Source organism: Canis lupus, chromosome 37 (genome assembly GCF_011100685.1).
Source record: "Canis lupus familiaris isolate Mischka breed German Shepherd chromosome 37, alternate assembly UU_Cfam_GSD_1.0, whole genome shotgun sequence".
Lineage (NCBI taxonomy): Eukaryota > Metazoa > Chordata > Mammalia > Carnivora > Canidae > Canis > Canis lupus.
In genome coordinates, this window is record NC_049258.1 from 1942798 (window position 1) to 1961222 (window position 18425).

At 45.5% G+C, this 18425-nt stretch overlaps 1 long non-coding RNA gene across 1 annotated transcript; it reads right to left on the bottom strand.

Moving 5' to 3' along the window:
• Nucleotides 1-1182: 1182 nt before the first annotated feature.
• LOC111094431 lies at nucleotides 1183-3970 on the bottom strand. Its single transcript, XR_005384937.1, has 3 exons — nucleotides 3846-3970; nucleotides 3118-3382; nucleotides 1183-1315 (listed from the first exon to the last, which is right to left on the bottom strand). It is a non-coding gene; the product is annotated as an uncharacterized LOC111094431 (long non-coding RNA).
• Nucleotides 3971-18425: the final 14455 nt, after the last annotated feature.

Sequence of the window (18425 nt, forward strand, 5' to 3'; positions counted from 1 at the left end):
TATATTTTTACCTGTAAAATGGGAATCTTTCGTTGATGTAAAATGTTGCTGCAGGGGGGTATTCTAAACCTATATAGACTTGGTGCCATTTTCCATAAGTGTTTAGAATCTGGTTCTATCAGGGGAAGGTGTGTCATTTCCTTAAAGCAAGGTTCTTAACAGCGGCCACTTTTGACATTTTGGGCCAGATTATTACCAGTGGGAGGCTGTCCTATGCATTTTACCATTTTAGAGCCATCCGTGGCCTTTGCACACGCTGGATGCAGTCGCACCACTGCAGATCCCTGCTCCCTCGCCCCACCATCTGCAGTCACTGACAATCAAAAATGTCTTCAGACGCCGCTCTATGTTTCTGGGAGGCAAAATCACTCACGAGAACCACTGCCTTAACAAGTGAATTTGAATGGTCTTCATATTGGTTACACAGTATAATAATCTAGTAAGCTTTTTAAAAATATCAGACTTCAAAATAATTTTAGAATTATTGAAAAGTACAATAATCATACAAAGAGCTCTTGCATACCACTTATCATACTTTATTAAAATATAGAAATATTATATACTATATGAAATATAATATTTGCCAGATGTACTTTTTCATTCTTCTTCTGCACGTATGCGTAGATGCTTTTCTTTCGGATCATTTGGGAATAAGTTGCAGATAGTATGACCCCACGGCCCTTAATAGTCAGTGTTTATTTCCTAGAAACGAGGATCTTCTTTCACATAATCATGGTATGAGTAACAAAAATAGGAACTTTAAGATTAATACAATATTATTATCATCCAATTCACAGTCTAATATTCAAGCTTTGCCAATTATCCCCCAAATAAGGTTTTTTTTTGTTTGTTGTTTTCACAGATCAGCCTCCAGTGAAAGATGCTCACTGTATTTTGTTGTCATATTTTTAGTTTCCTTCATCTGGAGCAGTTAGTACCCAGCCTTCCATTGGGTTTTTATAACCTAAATATTTTTCAAGAATACAGACGACATCTTCTGGAGAATGGCTCTCAATGTGCATGTGTCGCTATTACCTATGATTGGATTCAGGTTGTGCAATTTTGGCAGGAACATTACGTGAGCGAGGCTGTAAGCTTCTCAGTGCGTCTCATCCAGAATCGCATGATGTAAGTTAATTCTTTTAAAGGTGGAAAATAAAGCTTTGCTGAGCCCCACTCCAGGAGACTGTGATCTCAGAGGCTGGAGAAGGCCTTCCAGGTAAATCTTACCAAGCATGATTGCCCTGGCCTCAATTCCTGAGCGTTCTGGGCAGTTCTACTCGATCCAGCCGTAGCCAAGACATCTTCTATTTTCCTGTAATAAAAAAAAAAAAAAAAAGATTTTACTAGCTCATATTCTTTTTCTTTTGACTGGTTGAACTATGGATCATGTCAATTCCTTATTTTGATGCCTTTCTCAGAGCCTGGGACAACAACGGGTACCCCATAAATGTTTCTGGAATAAACCAGTGGTTTTCAGACTTTACCCTGTGTCACAATCACATGGAGGCCTTGTTACAACACTGACGGCTGGGCGCTGCCTCCAGTGCTTCTGACTCAGCTTGGGTTGGGCCTCAGAATGTGTAGTTGGAGCAAGACTCCCAAGGATGCTGGCGCAGCTGGCTGGGGGATCACACTTTGAGATCACCAGAGTATATAGGGTTTGAATTGTTAAAGCCCTAATTCCTTTATAACAAAATGAAAATTTTTGTATGTGGTTGAGGGATTTAAAACTTTCCCCAGTTTTTGAATTGCCGTTACTTTTTTCATTATTTCTATTTTTTCCCCTTTAAAATTTTTATCCTCTAGAAATTGAAAAAGAAAATCATATTTCTCCAGTAATAACTTTCTTATAATGTTTTATTGTTTATTCCTTCTCTATATGTGAATTCTCTAGTGACAAAACAATTGAAAATATTTGGGGGACTGCCTATTGGTAAAGAAGGTTTTCAAACGCATACCTTTAGTGTCGTGGATATATAACATAACCTAACAGTAAATTATCTTTCAGCTTGAAACTTTAGTTTGATTTGCATTTTTGCTTGGTTGGTGCTTTGATTTTGCATTTATTATTATTATTATTATTATTATTTTGGTCATAGTCCTCAGAGGGGGTGAAAACAAAGGAACACAGTCACATACACATTATGAGACCAGTTATGGCTAGAAACATGGGACAATTAAGAAGGATAAGCCTTACTGAGCCATTTGTCCAATTGGCCTGAGACTTGGCACTGCATACTTTTTATTACAGAGACACAAAATCCATGCAGTGTATATTTTTCAGGAAACTTTATTTCTGTAGAAGAAAGCTGACTTTCCCTGCTGTATTTATCCAGCTAGAGATCACACACAGGGGGATTAATAGCCCTTATATACACTTCTTCAACCTAAGAAATACTTTTTATGATTTAAAGGTAGCTTTCCTTATTCATATCAAATTATATCAGCATGTGTTTCTCATAAAATACTCCTTGAAGGGTGCAGCAGCCTGATGCCTTTGAATCTGGGTGTAGTAAGTTTCTGGTGGTGAAGTAATAAAAGGTATTGATTGTATTCATTGCACTCCCGTGGGAAGGCCGTATAACTGGATGGACACAATGGAGGATTACTGAAAATATTTTTGCACGGCTAGGAAGTTTTAATCCTGTAGATGATGCTGAATTTGACCATAACGTTGGGCTGAAAGGAGGCATCTTGTGAACCAAGTTGTGCAACGAAGTACTCTCGCCTGGGTATTAGGTGTCAATCCATTTTTATTGAGTGCGTGCTGTGTTTTCAGCACTATATTAAACCATTTTCTATCTTGAAAGTTATTTTTTTGTTTTGTTTTTGTCTTTTGCATACCTTTAGAGGATAAAAGTTGGCAAAACTAAAAAATCGGTAAAGATGTTTTGTATCGTCACCCATAATAGGCGTATTCAAGTTAAGAATTTTAATATATGATTTGCAAACATTGAAAAGCATGGGTCATAAATGTGCAGTTAGATTTTGACAGAGGCATACAGTCCTGTATGCACACCCTTGGTGATGAAGTTACAGACGGTGTCATCAGCAAGAAGTTCCCCCAAATACTTTCTCAATCAATCCCTGTGTCTCCCACAAATAACCACTGACCTGATTTCTGTCTCTAGTCACTCCTTTTGTGTCTGGCTGCTTTCACTTGAGCACCTTGGGTGCTTCTGAGACTCACCCCGATGCATGTGTGTCAGCAGTTACTTCCTTTCTATTGCTGAGTAGGAGGCATGGGCATCATGAAAGGACTGTAGGATCTTTATCTCCTCCACTACTCATAAGCAAGGCCTTATTTCCTTGAAGTGCAAACCTTGAGCCTCCTTCATCAGCATCACTAGGGCCCCACTATTCTCTGACCAAAATAGGTCTGAGGGAAAATAGAGAGAAGAGGAGTTGGTATTTCTAGAAGGATCTGGGATGCTGGTTACATTAGTGATTCACATTATTGCTTTAAGCAAAGGGGTTACAGAAAGGGCTAGAAGAACATGAAACAGAGCAGCCAAATTCTTCCCAGGGCTTCACAGGCATGGACTGAACTGGTTCCCAAGACGACAAGGGGCCACAGACACTGAGGTGACGGGAGTAGAGGCCCTGGAGGCCAGGTGTGATCAAGTAGACGGGAGCCAGAGCACTGGACCGGAGCAGGACTACGTCCCTTTTCTGAGCTGGAAAAAGATGGGTTTGGGCAAAATGGAAGAGGAAAAAGTGAGAAGTGAAGGAAGCGAAGAAAGCGAGACTCTTGGTTTGCGGTGTCTCAAAGGGAGAGAGAACAGACTTCCCTTTACCTACAGGACCTAAGCGTCTCTTGCTTTCCCCCATCCTCCTCCCACCTGCTGCCTCCCAGCGGGAAGGTGCGTGCGGCTGGAGAAGGAGCAACGGGGTCAGCGCAAACCGCGGCCCGAGGGCACGGCCTTGTCCTCCTGCGCCCCTAAGGCCCCTCCGGGCCTCACCAACAGGCTGAGCTGCAACCAACCACCCAGGGGCGCGGGCGGGGGGGGGGTGGGGTGGGGGGAGGGGCTCGGCCGCGGCTTGAAGGTGCCCGCGGCCCACACGGTCCCCCCCCCCCCCCCCCCCCCCGGCTGCTGGGCCCTGGGGCACCTGTGCGGCCGCCCCGGCCTCAGGCTGGGCCTGCGCCCCCCTCGGGCCCCCCCGGGCCCCCCGACGGGCCCTCCCAGCTCCCTGCGACCCCCGGAACCCCCTCGGCTCCCCCAAGGGCCCTCCCGGCTCCCCGTGCACCCCCCGGCCCCCACCCCGGCCCGTGCGCCCCCCTGGACCCCACCACGGCTCCCCCGAGTCCCCCCCCGGCTCCCTGTGCCCCCCAGAACCCCTCCCGGCTCCCTGCGCCCCCCCCAGACCCCCTCACGGCTCCCCCGGGCCCCCCCTGGCTCCCTGTGCCCCCCAGAACTCCTCCCGACTCACTGCGCCCCCCCGACCCCCTTCAGCTCCCCACGGGCCCTCCCGGCTCCCTGCACCCCCCTAGGCCTTCCCAGCTCCTTGCGCCCCCCGGGCCCCCCCGACCCCCCTCGGGGCCTCCCAGCTCCCCGTGGCCCCCCCGGCCCCCACCCTGGCTCCCTGCACCCCCTCGGGTTCCCCCCCCCCGGCAGCCCACCCCATGGGCCCTCCCGGCTCCCTGTGCCCCCCAGGTCCCCCTGCGCCCCCCCCCGTCCCCTGCAGTCCCCCGCGCACCCCATGCTCCCCCCGGCCCCTGGGGGCCCCCCACAGCCCCCCCAGTCCCCCCACTCCCTGCACACCCCGCAGCCCCCAGAAGGCCCCCTGGGCCCCGCCCCCGGCTCCCTGCGGCCCCCCCAGGCCCCTGCCCCCCCAGGCCCTCCGCCCATGCCCCACCACAGACCCTTTGCGTCCCCCAGGCCCCTCGGCTCCCCGCGGCCCTCCCAGGACCCCCCCGGGCTACTTTCAATTAAGTGTTAACTGTTCCAATACTTGAAATTTGAATTTGATATATCAAATATTCAAATATACTTGAATTGTGAATATGAATGTATTAAAATTTAAAATGCTACAATGGCTCTGTTCTGGACAGAAAAGACCGGGAGCAATGACAGCCCTGTAAAAATGAGAACGTTGGCCCCGAAGCTGGGCTCTGAAGGCTCCCCCTCAAAGGAACCAGGGATCCTGGGAGGGGTCTGGTTCCAGGTGTGCACCTGCAGATGGCAAACCCAGACCCGGTCGTCTTGTTCTGCGGGCTAAAGGTGGACAACTGCACCATCCGCCAGAAAGATGAGGGCAAGTGATTGAAACACAACAGCCAAAAAAAAAAAAAAAAGAAAGAAAGAAAGAAAGAAACACAACAGCAAAATCAAATCAGTATCCCTGAATGTATAATGTATACATTATACATATAATGTATACATTATATGTACATATAATGTATATATTATGTATACATAATACATATAATGTATATGTATAGTGTATAATGATGCTCCAAGGAGAAATGTATAATGTATAATGATGTATTCAATATTGTATACAATAATGTATCGTATAATGAATATAATGAATTGTATAATGATGTATCATGTATATACATTATACGTTGTACTGAATGTATAATGATGCTCGAAGGAGAAAGCCAGAGTAACGAACTTCATTCATTTATTGCTGTTGGAGGTCGTCTATTCATTTGTACTCTGAAAATTAGTAGTTATGGGAAAAATAAGTCTTGATCTGCTTTTCAGGTGAAAACTCAGTTTTAACAATTTTACGGTAGATCCCTAGTTAATGGGGGAAAGTTCTCCTCTACAAGTATTCTCACTAGCAGACACGGGAGAGCTGATAAAGTCAGAAAAAAATTCACCCTTTTACAGCTAATGAAACACCTGACCCAAGGAGTAAGCACGTATGAATGCTACAGCCAGGGAGCGAGATCCTAAGGAGGGACTGGATGGCACTCCAAGGGAGCAGAAGGCCACCCCACAGCTTCACGACCCGGGGCCAGGCGGTCACCTTCTGGATCTACCGACCAGTCGGCCTCCTCGAAGGCAGGGCGGACAGACGTGATGCGTTGCCCGGTGTGACCGTGAGAGGTACACAGGGGCACCTGGGACATATCCACAGCAACGAGGTCAGCCCGGAACCTAGTCAAGCCTGTTTCTGACCCCCAGGGTGCAGAAACCCCGGGGATCGGCAACACGTTGAAAGACTCGGGGAGTCCAGAATGTCACGGAGCGATTGTCAGGCCTCCTTAAGGGGCAGCTTGCCAGGAGGGTGAGTGGAGATGAGCTGCCACAGAGTCTCCAGGGGCAGCGGCCTCCGCCACGGCAGCTGATCTTGGACCTTGAGTTGTCACCTGTGTTTGGTTGGCACAGGAGTGTGGTTGGCCTGTGGACCGAGGTAGGGCTTCTCCTCCCCTCTTGTGGAGCAGGCAGCTGCCCGGGGAGGCCTGCTCCCTTCCCCAGTTCCCTGCCCTCCCCTTCCCACCGCCCTTCAAATCGATCCTGAGCCATTCCAAGTTAGCGGCAGAGGTTAAGTATCTTTAAAAAGAAATATTGCGGCAGAAAATAAACTTAATTATGTAATATACCATGATCTGTCTGAATTACAGATGGTTTCTATTTATTTGTTTATTTATTTACTTATTTTGATCACACATTCCTTTGAGAATCTTCTTCTCGTATTTAGAATTCCCTTCAGAGAAAGACCTAACCCTATGAAAAGCCCCCCAACTGCCCCACGGTGGCAGATTTCACCTTCCAAAGGTGGCCACGATCCTACTTTCCCTCCCACGTGGTCTTCTGCAATATGACCTGCTGCTCCCTAATCAAGAGGTCAGAATCTAAGTCTCCTCCCCTTGCTTCTGGGGAGGCCTGAGTGATTCACCGAAACCAAAGAATGCAGAAGAGATATCCTGGCACTTCCGAGATTAAATCATAAGAAGCCCTGCAACTACCACCTGAGACTTTGAAGCACTCCCTCTTGGGATATGCGCTCCCTGGGACACACCATGTGTGAGTGTAGCCACCATGCTGTGAGGGTCACGGACTCCGAGGAGAGGCCCCATCTGGGCCCCCCCAGTTTGGCACATTCAGCTGAGCTCATAGCCAACAAGTAGCGCTGAGTGCTGGAGGTGGAGGAGCTGCCGGGGATGCTCAACCCAGTTGAAGTCTCAGATGATTCCGCCCCAGCTAATACCTCACTGCGGCTACAGGGGAGGCACCACGCAAGAGTCACTCACCGCACCCAGCTGACCCACAGAACCATCAGCAATAATTATTGTTTTAAGCTATTAAGTTTGGGGTGATTTGTTACGCAGCAAGAGCTAACTATAATACCCACCTGCTCCTGTTGAGAACCACTGCTTATAGTAGATTTACTGGGAAAAGGAGATCAAGTTGATAGATTGTAGTTAAAAATTCTTAGGTCTGGGGACTTCTGGGTGGCTCAGTGGCTGAGCGTCTGCCTTGGGCTCAGGGCATGATTCCGAGGTCCTGGGATCGAGTTCCACATCGGGATCCCCACAGGGAGCCTGCTTCCCCCTCTGCCTGTGTCTCTGCCTCTCTCTGTGTGTTTCTCATGAGTAAATAAATAAAATATCAAAAAAAAGAATCCTTCGGTCCAATACTTTACTAGCTGTATGTTTGCATGTCTTATAAAAATCACTAAATTTTTGCAACATTTATATATATTCTGATTTCAGTGGTTCAGGTTTTTTTTTTATTTCATTTACAAATTAATAAGGGTACAACTGGCTATTCAGAGGAATTTTCTATTACAACCAGTAATTCTTATATAGTGGCTGATACCATCCTATATTGGATTTGGATGATTCTCACATTCAGTTTCTCCTCCCTTCTTTTCTTTTCCCCTCTTCTCTTCTGTTCCTCTCTCACGCCTACCATCCATGTATATGTGGTCAATATCTCAAATCCTCATATCCCCAACCAACTGCCTAACATTAACTGCTTTGATTTTTTAATGCCAGAGAACACTGAGAAGAAAAACCTTTTGAAAATAACTGTTTCTGTGCTTTGACCCAGGAATTCCACTTTTAGATGTTTTTTTCCTTAACAATGAACGGTTGTTAAAGTCAGATAAAAATTTAGTTACGAGGATATGTGTATATCACAGCATCACATATCATAGGAGAAAACTAGACATAATCCAAGTGCACATGAATAAGAGACTTAACAAGTGACGGGATTCCTATGCTACAGGATTCTGTGCAATAGTTAAAGTCAGATCGAACTACTTCTATTGGCGTGGAGAGATATTCAGGATATCAGCAGCTGTGATGTGAGCGAGGTTTTAAGTGTGCTGGCAGAGTTTGGCCTGGCTTCTGGAGCATCCGTGACCTGCCAGGAGGGAGCAGGCCTCTGTCCAGGTGATCACTGGTCCCAGAAGGAGGGGCATGAAGCGCAGGCCTGAACTTGAAGTGGCCTCATCTCAGCCAGGGCACAGACCAATGGGTGAGAAATGAATGTTTGCTGTTGAGAGTCATTGAGGTTTGAGGATTGTTTGTTCTGCAAAAATCTAATACTGTCTGATTCACTACTCATCAGTTATGGTGATGCTTGGGTAGCTCTCCTATGCTAAAAATACGGAAATGGGAAATCTCATTTGCTGTAGAAAGAGGTGGTATGGATTACCCGGGGTAACTGGGAAAGGTAATAGGCTCACACCGCTCTATGAGCACAGCCGTCAGTGTGAGAGGACTCTATTTTTCTTTCTCACCGAGCTGTTCGAATGCCTTGAAATCGCATTTGCCATGAACTTATTGTCTCCTAGTGTGACAGCCACTGGGATGGTGTTAAAATGAATGAGCCAGACTTCTGTGTGCCTCCTTTCCTTTCCTACTCTTGTCTGGCGTAGGGCATCATGTGGGATTGTACGCATTTCTGCATGTGATTTCCAAGTCTTGAAATGCAAATATATTTTTACCTGTAAAATGGGAATCTTTCGTTGATGTAAAATGTTGCTGCAGGGGGTATTCTAAACCTATATAGACTTGGTGCCATTTTCCATAAGTGTTTAGAATCTGGTTCTATCAGTGGAAGTGTGTCATTTCCTTAAAGCAAGGTTCTTAACAGCGGCCACTTTTGACATTTTGGGCCAGATTATTACCAGTGGGAGGCTGTCCTATGCATTTTACCATTTTAGAGCCATCCGTGGCCTTTGCACACGCTGGATGCAGTCGCACCACTGCAGATCCCTGCTCCCTCGCCCCCACCATCTGCAGTCACTGACAATCAAAAATGTCTTCAGACGCCGCTCTATGTTTTCTGGGAGGCAAAATCACTCACGAGAACCACTGCCTTAACAAGTGAATTTGAATGGTCTTCATATTGGTTACACAGTATAATAATCTAGTAAGCTTTTTAAAAATATCAGACTTCAAAATAATTTTAGAATTATTGAAAAGTACAATAATCATACAAAGAGCTCTTGCATACCACTTATCATACTTTATTTAAAATATAGAAATATTATATACTATATATGAAATATAATATTTGCCAGATGTACTTTTTCATTCTTCTTCTGCACGTATGCGTAGATGCTTTTCTTTCTGGATCATTTGGGAATAAGTTGCAGATAGTATGACCCCACGGCCCTTAATAGTCAGTGTTTATTTCCTAGAAACGAGGATCTTCTTTCACATAATCATGGTATGAGTAACAAAAATAGGAACTTTAAGATTAATACAATATTATTATCATCCAATTCACAGTCTAATATTCAAGCTTTGCCAATTATCCCCCAAATAAGGTTTTTTTTTGTTTGTTTGTTTTTCACAGATCAGCCTCCAGTGAAAGATGCTCACTGTATTTTGTTGTCATATTTCTTTAGTTTCCTTTCATCTGGAGCAGTTAGTACCTCAGCCTTCCATTGGGTTTTTATAACCTAAATATTTTTCAAGAATACAGACGACATCTTCTGGAGAATGGCTCTCAATGTGCATGTGTCCGCTATTACCTTATGATTGGATTCAGGTTGTGCAATTTTGGCAGGAACATTACGTGAGCGAGGCTGTAAGCTTCTCAGTGCGTCTCATCCAGAATCGCATGATGTAAGTTAATTCTTTTTTTTTAAGATTTTATTTATTTATTCATGAGAGACACAGAGACACATAGAGAGAGGCAGAGACACAGGCAGAGGGAGAAACAGGCTCCATGCAGGGAGCCCGACGGGGGACTCGATCCTGGGTCTCCACGATCAGGCCCTGGGCTGACGGCGGCGCTAAACCGCTGAGCCACCGGGGCTGCCCAGGTTAATTCTTTTATTGGTGATATTCACCCAGATCATTTGGTTAAGGTGGTGTGTTTGTTTCCTGGGGCTACCATAACATATTACTGCAAATTGTGTGGCTTAAGACAACAGAAAAGTCTTCTTGCACAGCAAGGAGGCTAGAGTCCAAAATCAAGCGTTGTCAGGGCTGTGCCCCCTCTGGAAGTCTAGGGTGTAATCCTTTCCTTGCATCTTCTGGCTTCTAGTCACTGTTGGCATTTCCCATAGCTTCTGTGCCTCTGTCTTCACCTGGCCCTCTCCTCATTGTCTCTGTCCACGCCTTCTCCTCCCCTGTCTCTTTGAAGGACATTTGTCATTGGATTTAGGGCCCGAGTAATTTGGGATGATTTCATTAAATCTTTAACTTAATAATATCTGCAAAGATATCTTTTTCTAAATAAGGTCACATTCACAAATTCCGGGGGTTAAGACATAACCATATTTTTAGGGGCCACCATTCAAGCCCATGCAGGTGGGCCAGCCAGACTTTTCCACTGTAAATTTACTCTTTTCCATTTATCATTAGGATGTAGTTTATGGAGAGATCCTTTGAGATGATGTGACTATTCTTTTTATTCCTCATCAAACTCTTACCTATTGGTTTTAGCATCTATTGATTATTCTTGCCCAACTGGTGATTTTTTTTAAAATAATAAATCTATTTTTTATTGGTGTTCAATTTGCCAACATACAGAATAACACCCAGTGCTCATCCCGTCAAGTGCCCCCTTCAGTGCCCGTCACCCATTCCCCCCACCCCCGCCCTCCTCGCCTTCCACCACCCCTTGTTCGTTTCCCAGAGTTAGGAGTCTTTATGTTCTGTCTCCCTTTCTGATATTTCCCACACATTTCTTCTCCCTTCCCTTATATTCCCTTTCACTATTATTTATATTCCCCAAATGAATGAGACCATATAATGTTTGTCCTTCTCCGACTGACTTACTTCACTCAGCATAATACCCTCCAGTTCCATCCACTTTGAAGCAAATGGTGGGTATTTGTCGTTTCTAAAGGCTGAGGAATATTCCCTTGTATACATAAACCACATCTTCTTTATCCATTCACCTTTCGATGGACACCGAGGCTCCTTCCACAGTTTGGCTATTGTGGACATTGCTGCTATAAACATCGGGGTGCAGGTGTCCCGGCGTTTCACTGCATCTGAATCTTTGGGGTAAACCTCCAACAGTGCAATTGCTGGGTCGTAGGGCAGGTCTATTTTTAACTCTTTGAGGAACCTCCACACAGTTTTCCAGAGTGGCTGCACCAGGTCACATTCCCACCAACAGTAAGAGGGTTCCCTTTTCTCCGCATCCTCTCCAACATTGTGGTTTCCTGCCTTGTTAATTTTTCCTATTCTCACTGGTGTGAGGTGGGATCTCATTGTGGTTTGGATTTGTATTTCCCTGATGGCAAGTGATGCAGAGCATTTTCTCATGTGCATGTTGGCCATGTCTATGTCTTCCTCTGTGAGATTTCTCTTCATGTCTTTTGCCCATTTCATGATTGGATTGTTTGTTTCTTTGCTGTTGAGTTTAAGAAGTTCTCTATAGATCTTGGAAACTAGCCCTTTATCTGATACGTCATTTGCAAATATCTTCTCCCATTCTGTAGGTTGGCTTTTAGTTTTGTTGACTGTATTCCTTTGCTGTGCAAAAGCTTCTTATCTTGGTGAAGTCCCAATAGTTCATTTTTGCTTTTGTTTCTTTTGCTTTCGTGGATGTATCTTGCAAGAAGTTACTGTGACCGAGTTCAAAAAGGGTGTTGCCTGTGTTCTCCTCTAGGATTTTGATGGAATCTTGTCTCACATTCAGATCTTTCATCCATTTTGAGTTTATCTTTGTGTCTGGTGCAAGAGAGTGGTCTAGTTCCATTCTTCTGCATGTGGATGTCCAATTTTCCCAGCACCATCTATTGAAGAGACTGTCTTTCTTGCAGTGGATAGTCTTTCCTCCTTTATCGAATATTAGTTGACCATAAAGTTGAGGGTCCACTTCTGGGTTCTCTATTCTGTTCCATTGATCTATGTGTCTGTTTTTGTGCCAGTACCACCAACTGGTGATTTTCTAATTGCATTATTCCTTTCACATTTATGAGTTGACATTGTTTTATAAGAGCATTTCCTTCCTCCCTCCTTCCTTTCTTTCCTCCTCCTTCCTTCCTCCCTCTGTTCCTCCCCTCTACTTCCTTCCCTTCTTTGAATATATCAATATAGAATTGATATGATTCTATATCATATCATAATTGATTCGATATCAATATAGAATATGAATTATCTTATTCAAAGGATTATGATCTATTATTATTTTATTTCATACACAAATTTTCCCAGCTGTGGCCAGCAAGAGCCCTGTCAAGCCGAGTTCAGTGTCTTTGCTATGTCTCCCATCATTCTTTGGGCAATTTTCTACTTTTTGGCATAAGAAAATATTCTGGATTCATCTTTTGTCTTCCCCACCTCAGACCTGGGGTTGATCCTTTCACCAGGGATCCTTAGTTTCCTTTAGTGGAGAATGATATTTAGAAATCAAAATCTGGGTGTTTGAGAAATTTCTCTAAATATTGTATGTCCATTTTATTGGCAAAAAATCAAAAAAAATATAATGAAAAATAAATCTGACCATCACAACTATTGAAGAGAATATGGATCTACTGGGATCAATCCTAGTGGGAATGAAGACGATGTACCTACTTGGAAAAAGTCTGGTGCTGCAGTTTGACATGGTCTCATAATTATGAATATATTCGTATTCTCTCTGGCAACATGAGTGAAAGGCATCTGCCCGAGGGAAATTATTTCCTATGTGCTCCGTGAGACATGTGCAAGGGTGTCCATAGCTCAGTGCTCTTGAAAACAAATTCCTTTCTGACGTAGTCTGTCTTGGTCTCTGAGGTGCAAGGGGATGCTTCAGCCTCAGCCTCGTATTCTAGGGTTTTCTCAGGGGCGTCTTAATACTTGAACAGATGTTAGCTGTTCTTGTGAAGGGGACACAAGTCAGGAATTACCTGCATCACCCTCTCGGTGAAGGCGCTCCATGGGAAGCCTTTTCAGTAAAAATTTTGAGCCCATTTCCAGAGACTGTAATTCACAAGTCCCGAGGCAGGGCCCAGAGTGTGTGCGTGCGTGTGCGCGAGGTTCCAGGTAATTGTGTTACATAGCAGTGTGTGCGAGCTACTGCCCTAATGCAGTTAGGCCATGACTTCGTTTATACCACATTTTTCAAAGCACATTTTATATCTAAAGGAATAAATAATTGCTTTAAGCCTTAATTGCTGGATACTAGAAACCTAAGCAAGGTAAAACCTATAATATGAAAAACAAAAACAAAAACAAAAACAAAACATGCTGGATATCAGACGTCAGTGATAAATGTCTAAGAAAATGTGTTCCACAGTGTAAAATAATTATTGCTCACAAAATCAAGTCAACTTAGATTCAAGTCTAGATATGATTACATTCTCATGGAAGAAAGTGGAGATTTTACTTTTAAATTGTAAATTGATTTTACTTCTTAAATTTTTAAATTGCATTCCCCTGACTATAATCTCTCTCTCACATGCATCCACACACAGACACACACACACACACACACGAATATATCACTTTATGGGAAGAGGCTCGGGGAACACAAGATTTTTCATAATGGAATAGAAAATCATCTATTTCAATATCCATGGCTTGGCTATCTTCAATAATAGATAACTCAGAGAAGAAACAAAATTACTTCAGTGAAGCCAACTGTACTGTTGAACAGCTTTATCGCATTTTGGTATTGAACGTGAAAGAGCATTTTCCCATATGAAATTTTGAGTTAATCTCTTTTTTTTTTTAATTTCTTAAAAAAGAAAGAACATTCCAAGGAACTAACATTTATATCTTAAGAATTGCTTGTTCTATCTACAGGTAATTAGTACAGATACTAAAACTTCAGGTGACCTTGTCTTGGTAGAAAGGAGTATAATGTGCCTCCTCTTTCAGATGGAATTTTTTTTCCTCCCTGAAAATCACTGAGATAGATTCTGAGAAAATCCTCCGTGGAAGTAAGAATTATCATTTTTATTATCAACAAATAAAAATAGTTATCATTTTAAAAAAATTTTTAATAGTTACCATTTTTGAAAGATTTTATTTATTTGAGAGAGAGAGAGAGAGAGACAGAATGAGCCAGGGGAAGAGCAGGGGCAGAGGGAGAAGCAGACGCCCCGCTGAGCAGGGAGCCCCACGTGGGGCTTGGACACGGGACCCTGAGACCATGACCTGAGCCGAAGGCAGACGCTTAACTGATGAGCCCCCCAGGCGCCCCAGTAGTTGTCACTTTTGAGCATAGTGGCCTCTCCTTATTCACAATTTCGTTTTCTGTGGTCTGTTACCCACAGCCAACCTCAGTTGGGAAGCAGACGACCCTCTTTCCGACGTGTCAGGAGGTCAGTAGTAACCTGAGCCTGCGTCACCGCACCCTATTACACGGGCGCCCTATCACCTCACAGCATCCCAAGGAGAGGGAGTCCAGTACAGGAAGAGATTTTGAGAGATCACGCTCACATTCACACAACTTTTATCACAGTATATTGTTACAATTGTTCTATTTTATTATTAGTTACTTGTCATGATTGTTAATATCTTACTATGCGCAATTTAGAAATTGAGCTTTATCCTAACTACGCACATCCAGGGAAAAGCACGGTCTGTACAGGGTTCGGTCCTAGCCATCGTTCTGGGCCTCCACCGGGGCCTTGGAATACAGTTAAGGGGGGGACTACTGTGTGAACCAGCAGTCTGACCTATCGTCTCTATTTGGCAAATAAAGCAAATAAGTGCAGAGGAGTGAAATAACTTCTCCAACTCCTGCAGCTGGGAAGTGGCTAAGCTGGGGCGCAGGCCAGCCCAGGGGGGCTAGGTTCCGTGCAGTAGCACACACCCCTCGGGTCTCAGCAGCTGAGGACGAGCAGGGGCAGCCCATGCTCCGTGGGCACCTGCACTGGCTGTGGCTCTACTTGCTTCCGTCCTTATTATCCTTGGACCCGGGCTGACATGGAGGCCTCTGGATGGTTGCCAGAGACGGTGGCAGGGGAAGGAAAGCCTGGCGAACCTGATGCCTCCGAGCGCGTCCACCGGCAGAAGGAACAACGCCTCGGGGACGCCGACCGCGGTGGTCAACAGCTCTGTCGTGTTTTGGTCCCGACCCCGGGCTCTTGCGTTTGGAGAGCCAGTGCAGGCCGTGGCTGCCCCCGCGGTCGGTGAGGTGGGGACGTGCGGCAGGTGTCTAGGGAGAGCCAAGAGCCCTCCACCGGCCGCCGTGCCGTGCCATAACTTGACCCCCAGCCAGCGCAGCGGGCCCCGGCCCAGCAGCTGGTCCATGCGGGTCCAATCAGACTGAAGCAGATCGCTATTTGGTAATTGGGGGGGGGAAAGTTGACCTTCCTCCTTCTCTGAAATGCAGCTGCTGCAGCAATTTTTCTGCCCCAAGGGAGGAGGGTGACAAAGAGGCTGATAATGTGCAGGAAGACTCAAAAGTAATGGGGCCCCAGCCCGGAGGATGCTGTGCGTCCCTGAAGAGCTCACCCTGAGAGCTCCATCCTCTGAACTTCTTACTGATATTTTCCAATAAAGACCCTAGGCTAAACCAGATTGAGTAAGCTCTTTTATGACTTCTATTTATAACCGACAATATTAAGATCCGCGGCCTAGCTCCGTCCTGAACTGTCTCGGACAAGGCCTGCATGTGTGTAGGTCTCCTATGCTCAGTTTTGTGTAAATACAATGTAGTAACATGGTGAACATTTTGAAAAATGAGAAGGAAATGGCATATAATCGTACACCCAAAAATGTCAACTATTCACCGGGTTTGCATATGTCCTTTCGGTACTTCCCCCTCCTGCCATATGCATTTATTTTTATACACGCATTATGTTGAGCCATCCCAATAATTTTGTAGCCTGACCTTTTCCACATGCATGCAAATTCTTTTCCCACATTACTGCATAATATTATAAAGATCATTGAAATAGCTGCAAAATGTTCTAGGTATACTACGTTGCCTATAAAAATCTCTCCAGTTCTGGACATTTAGGTTGTTCTAGTTTTTTCCTTCCTAGATAATGGTACCATGCATATATAAATACATGTACACGGAGGAACATGCGAAGGAAGTATACAGAACATCATACCTGTGGATGCTTTTGTTTAGATCTCCAGGCCTCCAGGCCCACGAGGTGATGAAACTCCCAGAATCAGGTAGGGGTTGGGCTCTGCTGGATGCATGTCACTGTTCTAGAAACCCACAGATACAAATCTGGTGTCATGTATCGTGCTAGGTTTTAAAAAAAAATGGCATAAATATCTTGAAGTCTCTTCTAGAATGAATGATTATGATTTGAGATAATATTTGGAAGAGCTGGTTAGAACTCAGAAGATAACATCCAGGTGGAAGCTAGCAGGGAGGCTTGCAAACACATCCGTCATAGTGAATCCAAAAGGAAACGCTAAGGGGTTCTATTGATGAAGGTCATGAGAAAAAAATTAATCTTTTTGTAATGAAATCCGCTACTGGATCCGCTTTTTGTGCTGAGATCCTCCGCTGAACTGCTCAGGCCAATGTGTCTGGCCGCTGTCCCCTGGAGAGGTCGTGCTGAAAGGAGGCAGCTCTCTACCGGCCCCTGAGCATCTTCTAGCCGTCCTGGGGGGGGGGGTCCGAGGCCTCCCCCGGCCCCCGCATCCCCCTGCCCAGCACCCCCAGGAACTCCACGGCATGAGCCCTTTCCAGCAATCTTGGGTAATGTCCCTTGGTAGCTTGAGATCCGTTTAGATTTATGTCTATTTACTATAAATAATTAACAGGGGGCTCAAGTGGTTATTCAGTAGCGTCCAGGCACTTCTCCAAATCTCTTTCTCAGTCTCATTTAGGAACTGGAAGACCAGCAAACTCTTGCCTGGATGTCCAACACTTCTTTGGCCTGCTAGCCTTGGCCCGCAGAGCCGGGCTACCCACCGCTGGAGGTCTTGACAGGTGTTTCTCCGCCCGGGAACCAAAGCCAATTTCTTGACAACTGGGTGAGTGTGAGCATTTAACCTGCGCTCGCAAGAGCGTTAAAAGCCGAGCCCCATAGTCTGTTTAGTGGATGTGATTTCCTGAATTGGCTGAGTGTGGGCTGGCTCCAGACAGAGGGTTCCGTGTATGGGGCCCTAAGGGTGTATATTAGTGACTTCTTCTTTTTCTTCTTCTTTTTTTTAAAGATTTTATGTATTTATTCATGAGAGACACAGAGACACAGACAGAGGGAGAAGCAGGCTCCGTGCAGGGAGCCCGACGTAGGACTCGATCCCGGGACCCCAGGATCATGCCTTGGGCCGAAGGCAGGTGCTCACCCACTGAGCCACCCGGGCTGCCCTATATTAGTGACTTCCGAGGAGAGAGTGAAAAAGGAGCCTGGATAATCTGGAACAAAGCTAGTAAGAAAGTATCTCTAGGGTGAAGTGAGGCAAGCCGGGGCTCACAGGGAGAGGCTGGGCCTTGCCTCAGGACCGTGTGACTGCAGCTGGACCCGGAGGGGAGATCGGGAAGCTGGGGTGGAGGCAGGAGGGGAAAATTAGGGTTGCCAATAAAAATCAGGCCCCGGACGACAGGCCAGGTGACCCCTGCCCGCGAGCCTCGCCCAATCCCTGGGTACGTGAGCAACTGGTGAATTCACTTTGACGGCCGTGACTAATTATTTAACATCTATCTTTGGCTAAATTCCATTCAAAGGATACAGAGATATATACCAGTGTATCTTTTTATTATAAATTTTTAAACGTTTTAATTTTCAACCAGTGGTTTTAGTATTATTTTTAGACAATGCCTTAGTGCCTCCTTTTATAGCACTTTTCTTCCAAAAAACCCCAGTGTAACGCCCAGGATATCTCCCAGAATTCAAATTTGGTGCTAAGCCGAAGCCTACTACAGGATCTTCCCTTCTTTCTTTCTTGCTCTCTTCCTATGTTAACTACTTGTCTGACAGAGAGAGCACAGCAGGGGAGGAGGGGCAGAGGGGGACGCGGACTCCCTGCCGAGCAGGGAGCCCAATGCGGGGCTCGATCCTGGGACCCTGGGATCGTGGCCTGAGCCAAAGGCCGCCGCCCAGCCAGCTGAGCCACCCAGGTGCCCCTAGGAGTTCATTTTGATGCT